Source organism: Bidens hawaiensis, unplaced genomic scaffold (genome assembly GCF_021521415.1).
Source record: "Bidens hawaiensis isolate Kalapana, Puna unplaced genomic scaffold, B.hawaiensis_p1.1 tig00018764_1, whole genome shotgun sequence".
Taxonomy (NCBI): domain Eukaryota; kingdom Viridiplantae; phylum Streptophyta; class Magnoliopsida; order Asterales; family Asteraceae; genus Bidens; species Bidens hawaiensis.
The window spans coordinates 247,293-257,362 of NW_027492849.1; the positions used below are offsets into that span (position 1 = coordinate 247,293).

Here is a 10,070-nt window from a genome sequence, read left to right on the forward strand (position 1 = left end):
TTAAAAAAATCTAAAATCAGTTTCGGTTAACCGGTTTTTTAGCTGGTTATTAACCGGTCTCTAGGCTAAAATGTATAACCGGTTACTAACCGTCAGTTTTTCCTAATAGAAACTAGTTAGAGAGGGACCAGATAATAACCAGTTAGAGAATCGGTTAGAAACTGGTCACTAACCGTTTAACCGGTTTATATGTATTTGGATCTATTCTTTAAACCTTTGTAACAAACAGTTTGCTAGGTCCAACCATCACAGTTAATATTCTCAGTTTTGGGCTTCAAGTTAACAGTGTGGCCCAACCGTCATAACTAAAATTCTCCAGTTTAGGCTTCAATTTAACTGCTTGCCCAGCCCTCACAACCCAGTAAATTGTGAACAGTTTGTGTAGTAAAAAACCACCAATGGTCATTTTGACCGACTTGACTTAAAAATACATCATTTGACTTAATATTTTTAGTTAAAAAAACTATTCAGCCAACAAGCAAAACTGGCTTTGAGGGTAGGGTGGTCGATGGCTCACGGCCTATCATTCCAATAGGCCTGATTTTTTTTAAAAAAAACTTATATATATTTTGTTGAAAAAAATATGTATTCTTAATGTTTAAACCCGATTACTCAACTAATGTAACTCCATTTTTATATAAAAAATTTTTTATACAATCCAAATCATAATCAAATAAGTTCATTTAAAAATTTAATTGTCTGAACTTTGAACCCAATAAAACCCTTTTACTTAAGTTCCAAATTTTTTTCGCCTTTATCCCAAAAATTTTAACGATTTTCGAAGACATCCCCTGACTACAAGAGCCTATTACATGGTCTTGATGCATGAACATCCATGAACTTGTATGTGATGCTTCCACTAAATGGACCATTTAATCCAGGTATTGGAAATTGGATCACGGATGGATTGTGTTCGGGAAACAAGGATGTGGACCGGTGAGGAGATGGGATACATGTCGTGTAAAGAGCGCTAAAACGTTTGGGCCGAAGATGTGATCCTAGTGGCGCAAAAGGTTGTAAATTCAAAGCCATTTCCAATATCATGTTGTTTCGCCCTCTGGAAACCCTGAGGTTCCTAGTTGTCGAGAATTGAAATAGTCTTAATCGGTCGTGTATTCCACACATGTTAACTCGTCTCATTGTATATGCAAGTTCTTTGGTATGAACCAAATCCATATAAACTAAAATGACTCGATTATACTAAAATGAGCTAACATGTTATGTATCATAATAACAATTATTCAAAACTAAAATAGTAATATACATATTATCATCCATTACATAACAACACATGCATTAGCATTTTCATCATTAAACATCTGAGTAGCATGCATGTAATTAAATGTATACTCAGTCCTATTCACATATTGTGGATACATGTATGGACCTTGACTAGCAAAATACTCCATCCTTTGGTTATACCCCGTAGTTGCGGGTCCCACACCACCACTTTCCTTCCCTCTCTCTTCCCTGTTGCCGTCGGCGCCATCACTCTTCCCCTTCTTTCGACCGTCCCCTTTGCCCTTCGCTTGTACGATCTCAACCACTTTCTTCAATTTATCCTTGATTGCCGCCGCCAACATGTTCATATCCATTGCTCCTTTCACCGTCACCAAATCATTCCTCTTATCAATCGACATCTCCACAAACCCTGTAAACATTCACGCCAATAGTTAACACCGTAAAAAAACAGTCTAAAAACGTATCCAATAAAATCTTAGTCATAAAGAAGTGCCCCAAAGGTAAAATGAGGACAAGCAAAATATCACAAGTCACATAAAAACTTGTCACTAACATATTATCGACTGATTATCAGTCATTAATTAAGTCACATAAAGATCAGTCACTAATAATATATTCAAGACTGATATACCAGTCACTGATACATTAGTCACAAACAGAAACCCGACACAAAAACATGATATCCATAACTACCTTCGGTCTTCCTAACCAGGTTCTCAATCTTCTCGATACACCCTCAACAATGTAACGGCACCTTCAACACCACCTTCGTCACCGGTAACTATTCCACCATAAAATAACACAACACTTAAAACACTTTATCAATAAACTTTAAAAAAATAACCATTAATACATAACATAATATAAAATAACATAACAACTTACCTTTTTTAGTGCACTGCTGTTGCTAACGACGACAGTGAACTGCTTCTGTTGCTTCTGCTGCTCTCCGTCACCGCCATTTTTCGTCTTTGTAACCGGAGATATTAACTCCACCTTTCTCTTAATTCTTCCCTTAACACTCTCACAAAGTTCGACCGGATCGAATTTACCGACCACTATGATTTCATTCATATTATTATTTCTTCTCTTAACTGATTCTACACCTAAAGATTAGAAAACAAAAATGTCACAAAAACAATATTATTTAGGTGAAAATAATATTAGTGACCAAAATAAGTTACCGTTGAGAGAATTAACGGATTTAACGATTTTTCCAGCGCATCCTTCGCAATGCATATCGATTTTCAGAACCGCCGTTATTGTTCCGTCAGTCGGTTCGGTTTTCTGGACACCATTGATCTTCTTCTGAAAAAATAATTATCAAAACTAGTGATAGGCGTTATTTAACGTACCAACTAAACACAATTGGTATCTGAAGAGGTAGGTCCCAGCAGAGCCCAGTTGGACCCGCAAGACTCACCTTGAAGAGGGACGTCTGCGCAGAAACCAACTGGATCCGCAGGACCAACCATGCTCAGAGACGTGACGTCCTTACGCGCAGTACGCAAGCTGTTCCCGCAGGAAATGCCTCCCAATGGTGAAGGACTCCGCCTGTTCCCGCAGCTTCGGATACAAGCCATCAGGGAAGGCCACCCGCGCAGCAAGGCTACACGCACAAGGCACTTAGCTCTCAATCACTCAGTGTCACCTGAAGGAATGAGCAAAGCCGGGAACAATCCCGCACAAGGGCGGGAGGGGGAATACTCCCGCCCAAATAAGCCAGTCCGTACGATACGGGAAGATCTTCTGTACTGTACCTGACGAGGTATGGGCAAAAGATCTGACTAAAGATACGACAGCTTATTGACAACAGTATGGCGAGCAGCATGCTCCTGTACTGTATGTCACTATTAGCCGCTGCCTACTCACCAACTCCTGTCATACCACGTGCATAGCCGGCAGTTGGTGGAAAAGGAATAGTACACAGCAGGCCTGGTCACTATCAGCCGCTGCCTACCCACCAACTACCAGCAGGGCACGTGCGTAGGCCACTGTTGGTGGAACAGGAACACTATTGCAGCCGGCCACACCTCCTTGGAAACCTACCTTCGGCTATAAATACCACAAATGGTATGATCATCATATCTTAACATATCTTATCATATTATACCTGATATCTGCTCTAGCAATATCTTAATATACATTTATATTTAAAGAGCAATCTAGTCTGATTCTCACGCCGGAGGGTGGTCACAAGGAGGAACCCCCCCCTTCTCAGTGACAAGCTCACGGTGTCTGTTTTGCAGGTTATCAGAAGAACCATCTTTTCTGGGTCTAACCCCTCGTGGGAAACATCTATCTAACCCCCAGGTTACCCGTAATCTGCCCGGGGTCCGGTTAGTGTTTCTTCATTGGCGCCATCCGTGCATAAAAGCTAGAACATTTTTCTCCAGTTTTTTCAAACTTCTGGAAAGATGGTTAAAGAAACTCCGGTAACCACAACCCCAGCTACTGGGGGGAATACCGGCTACATAGTCTTTACAAACACTACCCCGGTTACCCAAGCCGGGGCAAGTGAAGTAAATTTTACGAACACTACCCCAGTTACCCAAGCTGGGGCAAGTGCAGTAAATAATCGCTCACTGGGATTCACCGATACCCAGTTAGAGAAACGAACAAGACTCCCCCGCCAAACACTCGATGAAGTTAAGGCATGGGCGGAGGCACGTCAAAAGGAATTCCAAGCTGAGTTGGACGAACGCTTGCGTTCCGTCCAACAGGCTGACGAATTCGAAGAATACTTGGACGATGACTCGGAGGAATCCGACTCCGACGCGAACCCTCGCCATAGGGCAAAAGGGAAGCGTAAGGAAACGGACTCCCAACCGAGAAGGCATTTTGGAGAAGCCTTCAAACCAAAAAACACAGAGGGAAGTCCACGTGACTTCTCCAAAACATTCAGACCAAACGTTGCAAATGCGGGAACGTCCAAATTTGCAAGGGACATTGCGGAAGCAATTGCCCCAAAAAGTGCCAAACAAATGTCCAGCATAGGCACATGTGATGGTATATCTGACCCAGATGATCATTTGAACAGATTCATAGCGGGAGCAACCGTCAGTAGTTGGACGGAACCTACGTGGTGTTACATGTTCCAAATGACGCTGGTCGGTGCTGCTAGAGCGTGGTTCGATCGTCTACCGGTTAACCACATCTACGACTGGGCAGACTTCCAACAGAAGTTTAGCCAACACTTCAGCCAGCAAAGAAAGTATACCGAGGAGCAATGGACAATCCTCAAATGCATTCGAGAGGAAGATGAATCTTTGCTAGACTTCATCACTCGCTTCAACTCGAAGAAGCTAAGTCTGGGTAACATTAGCGAAGATCTTGTTCGCGCTGCTTTTATTTAGGGCGCGAACGACCCAGAGCTCATCCGCACCTTAACGGGTAAAGATGGCATGCCATCCACATGGGATGCCATCATGACAGCAGCTAAACGCTTTGCGGAAACGGAAAAGCAACTGGGTAGAGATCTCCCACAGAGCACAAACCTCTACACCCAGAAAACAAGAGAAGACAACGTCCTTACCGCCCGATTAAACAAAAAGCGGAAGCTAGGCATTTGGCAGTCAAGGGTAAACTTTGACACCTCATCCGGCTTGCAGCATCGGTTAGGCGGAAGGGATAACGTACAGTCAAACAAGAACTCCAGATGGACGCCGCTCACCAAAAGCGTCACCGAGATATTCGCTACTGAGGAGCTCCCATGGCCAAAGCCTCAAATAATCCGACATCGTCACAATGCTGATCGGAGCAAATACTGTGACTTTCACAGGACAAAAGGCCACAACACCGAAGAATGCATAGACGTAAAGGACATGGTCGAAGCATTTGTCAGAGATGGGACGCTCGCGCACCTCGTGGCGCAATGAACGCTGAGCAGGCTGATGCGTGTAGAACCCCAGCTGGGGAAAACACGAATAAAATTGCAGCTTCAATATGGAGACTACATGCTGCGTAAAGAACGAGATCCCGAACCAGGTATCGGCTCGATGGCACTCCCATCCCAACAACATGGAAGGGAGCTCAATTACACAGTTTGCATGTAGATCAATTCCAAATTTGTAAAGAAAAGGCCAAGAGCCACTTCTAATGGAAATGATTCTCCTTAGAACATCGACGCTGATGATTTTACATTTATACTTTTAACTATCAACACTGATGCCGGTTTTCACCGCATACATAAGTGTGAAAGTCGTTGCGTGGGGAAGGCGGCAAAACCCGCATAAACCCAAAAAACGGCAGACCTTCACGCAGGTCAGTTGAAGGGGAAAAGTTCAGTCATCCCACTAAAATGAAAGTGCCGGTCTATCCGCATGAATCATGATAGAGGAAACTGAACACTAACCCATTAACAACCGCGCGTCGAACGGTTAATTTATTCAACACGGATATGCCGGTTTTCACCGCATAATTACGTGGAAAGTCGTTGCGTGGGGAAGGCGGCAAAACCCGCATAAACCCAAAAAACGGCAAACCTTCACGCAAGTCAGTTGAAGGGGTAAAGTTCAGTCATCCTACTAAATGAAAGTGCCGGTCTATCCGCATGAATCATGAGAGGAAACTGAACACTAACCTATTAACAACCGCGCGTCGAACGGTTATTCAAAACAGAATTTCTAACAAAAGGATGAGGAAAACCTACACGCAGGTCAGATGTAGGTAAAGTTTAGCCATCCTACTAAGTGCAAGTGACGGTCCTACCCGCACAATCACGAAAGAGGAAGCAAAACTTCAACCTATTATCTACCACGTTCAAAGGTTAACTTATCCTAAACACTTAGAAATTTCAAAAAAAGGATAAGGAAAACCTACACGCAGGTCAGATATAGGTAAAGTTTAGCCATCCTACTAAGTGCAAGTGACGGTCCTACCCGCACAATCACGAAAGAGGAAGCAAAACTTCACACCTATTATCTACCACGTTCAAAGGTTAACTTATCCTCAGAAAAGATGAGGAAAACCTCCACGCAGGTCAGATGTAGGTAAAGTTTAGCCATCCTACTAAGTGCAAGTGACGGTCATACCCGCACAATCACGAAAGAGGAAGCAAAACTTCAACCCATTATCTACCACGTTCAAAGGTTAACTTATTCTACACTTGGAAAATTGCTAATTTAAACTAAATGATGCAAGTCATATAACGTTTATAAAGCAAGGAATCCAGAGAAAGTAAGCGGGAAAATACCCCTTACCTTGGCAACCAAGTAACCGTAAGACGGATGCGGGTACAGTGTTAAGGCAAAACCCTTCACATACCTAGCACCCGCAGGGAATTGAAGCCAAGAATAACTTGGCAACCAAGTAACCGTAAGACGGATACGGGTACAGTGTTAAGGCAAAACCCTTCACATACCTAGCACCCGCAGGGAATTGAAGCCAAGAATAACTTGGCAACCAAGTAACCGTAAGACGGATGCGGGTACAGTGTTAAGGCAAAACCCTTCACATACCTAGCACCCGCAGGAAATTGAAGCCAAGAATAACTTGGCAACCAAGTAACCGTAAGACGGATGCGGGTACAGTGTTAAGGCAAAACCCTTCACATACCTAGCACCCGCAGGGAATTGAAGCCAAGAGTAACTTGGCAACCAAGTAACCGTAAGACGGATGCGGGTACAGTGTTAAGGCAAAACCCTTCACATACCTAGCACCCGCAGGGAATTGAAGCCAAGAATACCTCGGCAACCAAGTAACTATAAGACGGGTGCGGGTACAGTGTTAAGGCAAAACCCTTCACATACCTAGCACCCGCAGGGAATGGACGCCAGGAATACCTTGGAAGTAAAGTAACCATAAGACGAGCGCGGGTACAGTGTTAAGGCAAAACCCTTCACATACCTAGCGCTCCGCAGGGAATTGAAACCAAGAAGGATCTTCTGGGCAATGCTTGCGGAAACGGAAATAACATCCCCGCATAGCGGGAACGTCGAGAACTACGTTGTTTGAAGCTCCAGGATGGAATTGGTGGTTTTAACATAATTGATCACTATGTTCAAAACTACCAAAACCTCGTGGATAATCAACACAAGTGGGACTCAACGCTCCTGACTTGCGAGGAGGTTACAGACCTACCCGCATCATACCCAAAGATCAAGCAGGAAACTCGGGAATTTCTGCAAGTGACAAGGACTTCCGCGGGAAGAATCCCCATGGAAAACCTTAAAAAACCCTTTTCAAAACCCTTTGCTTAAGTCCAAAAGTTCACCTCACTTTATTAAACACTCATGAGAAGAACATTGGACTGGGGGGACTTGAAGAGGTAGGTCTCAGCAGAGCCCAGTTGGACCCGCAAGACTCACCTTGAAGAGGGACGTCTGCGCAGAAACCAACTGGATCCGCAGGACCAACCATGCTCAGAGACGTGACGTCCTTACGCGCAGTACGCAAGCTGTTCCCGCAGGAAATGCCTCCCAATGGTGAAGGACTCCGCCTGTTCCCGCAGCTTCGGATACAAGCCATCAGGGAAGGCCACCCGCGCAGCAAGGCTACACGCACAAGGCACTTAGCTCTCAATCACTCAGTGTCACCTGAAGGAATGAGCAAAGCCGGGAACAATCCCGCACAAGGGCGGGAGGGGGAATACTCCCGCCCAAATAAGCCAGTCCGTACGATACGGGAAGATCTTCTGTACTGTACCTGACGAGGTATGGGCAAAAGATCTGACTAAAGATACGACAGCTTATTGACAACAGTATGGCGAGCAGCATGCTCCTGTACTGTATGTCACTATTAGCCGCTGCCTACTCACCAACTCCTGTCATACCACGTGCATAGCCGGCAGTTGGTGGAAAAGGAATAGTACACAGCAGGCCTGGTCACTATCAGCCGCTGCCTACCCACCAACTACCAGCAGGGCACGTGCGTAGGCCACTGTTGGTGGAACAGGAACACTATTGCAGCCGGCCACACCTCCTTGGAAACCTACCTTCGGCTATAAATACCACAAATGGTATGATCATCATATCTTAACATATCTTATCATATTATACCTGATATCTGCTCTAGCAATCTCTTAATATACATTTATATTTAAAGAGCAATCTAGTCTGATTCTCACGCCGGAGGGTGGTCACAAGGAGGAACCCCCCCCTTCTCAGTGACAAGCTCACGGTGTCTGTTTTGCAGGTTATCAGAAGAACCATCTTTTCTGGGTCTAACCCCTCGTGGAAAACATCTATCTAACCCCCAGGTTACCCGTAATCTGCCCGGGGTCCGGTTAGTGTTTCTTCAGTATCGGTATTTGTTTTTTCATGTTTTCGGTATATGTACTATTAGGTTTTCATATTTTAATGGTACTTGTACCGATTAGTACTTAACCAAAAAAAAATTGTTATGATATTCGGTATCCGTGCATGGTTTTACTCGTTTTCATAATCGAGCATCTTTTACGGAAACATGGTACGGTACCGACCGAACACAATCGGTACCGGGATTCGTTTTTCCATGCTTTCGGTACCGGTACCATTCAGTTTCAGTATTTTAAATGGTGCCGGCACCAATCAACAAATTGTTACGGTACGACATATGGTTTTACTCGTTTTCGGTATTGGTAACTGGCCATTTTTTACTGAATACCGTATCGGTGCTGTACCGAACCAAAAAAAAAATCGTTACCATGTTCGGCATATGGTTACACTCGTTTACGGTATCGATAACTGAGCATTCGGCATATGGTTTTACTCGTTTTCGGTATCAGTAGCAAAGCATTTTTTACCGAATATTGTACCGGTACGGACCAAACATAACCAGTACCGGTATGGTATTAGTTTTTTCATGTTTTCAGTCTCCGTACCATCTAATTTTGGTATTTTCAATGCTACGGATACTGAACTGAAAAAATCAATACGTTATTCAATATATGATTATATTCAGTTTTGATACCGGTACTGTACTGATGTCATTCATAATTAAAACTATAAAAACTAGAATGAAGTAAAGTACATATAGCTTAATTAGTTAGTTACCTTTGCCATTGATAAATTTGTATGGAAGAAAATAAGAAATAGATGTAAACTGATGGTATGTGAATGAATTGGAATTTGAAATATATTTTATAACGGTATATTTGGTTAGATTTAAATAGATGAAGATATAATTTGAGGACAAAAATGAAAAATGTAAAGTTGTAGTGGGTTTCATGGTGGTTACAAAGAAATTTCTTAAGGACTTTAATAGTTGACTTAAAAAATGGTCACTTGGCTTTATGAGAAGAGACCGAGTGAACCACTTTTTTCTTTTGGAAATTGTTACTTTTATGATGGGTTTTTTTTTTCATCCTAAAGGGATGATTATTATTGTTTCGTTTAAAGTTGTGTTGTTTGCAAATTATTTGAGAATGGACTCTAAATATAGGTGTATAAACCGGTTTAAAATAAAATCGGTTTGGGTTGAAACTGGTTTGGTTTGGTTAACAAAAGTCAAAACCAGTTTATGATCGGTTCGGTTCGGGTTGAAACCAGTTTCTTGACCATGTTACGATCGGTTTCGGTTCGGGTTTGGACCGATTTTTGCCTGGTTTGGCCAGTTTCGGTTCGGTTAACCGGTTTAAAACGGTTTTGGTGGAAAAAACTACAAACCGGTTCCGAACCTACGATTTCAATCGGTGTTTTATTTGCCCACCTATATTTCCAAGTATAACATGTTTAATGTCTTACGGGCTGATGTCTGTCCTTGTCAGCGTCGCAAGACGGCAAACTCCAAAACGGGTAGGGTGTGAGGGGTACGAAATGCGGAAAGGGCAGGGGTGCCAATGGCTTGGCGGGCGTGAGGGCAAGTCGTGTGAGGCGAGGCTCATTTCTAACCAATTAAACCATCATTTC

The 10,070-nt window shown here is 43.2% G+C and overlaps 1 pseudogene across 1 annotated transcript; it reads right to left on the reverse strand.

The window, feature by feature from the left end:
* Positions 1–1,272: 1,272 nt before the first annotated feature.
* LOC143556952 (heavy metal-associated isoprenylated plant protein 3-like) lies at positions 1,273–9,654 on the reverse strand (annotated as a pseudogene). The gene is made up of 5 exons (XR_013139470.1): positions 9,216–9,654; positions 2,427–2,529; positions 2,128–2,348; positions 1,936–2,023; positions 1,273–1,651 (listed from the first exon to the last, which is right to left on the reverse strand). The product of XR_013139470.1 is annotated as a heavy metal-associated isoprenylated plant protein 3-like (transcript).
* Positions 9,655–10,070: the final 416 nt, after the last annotated feature.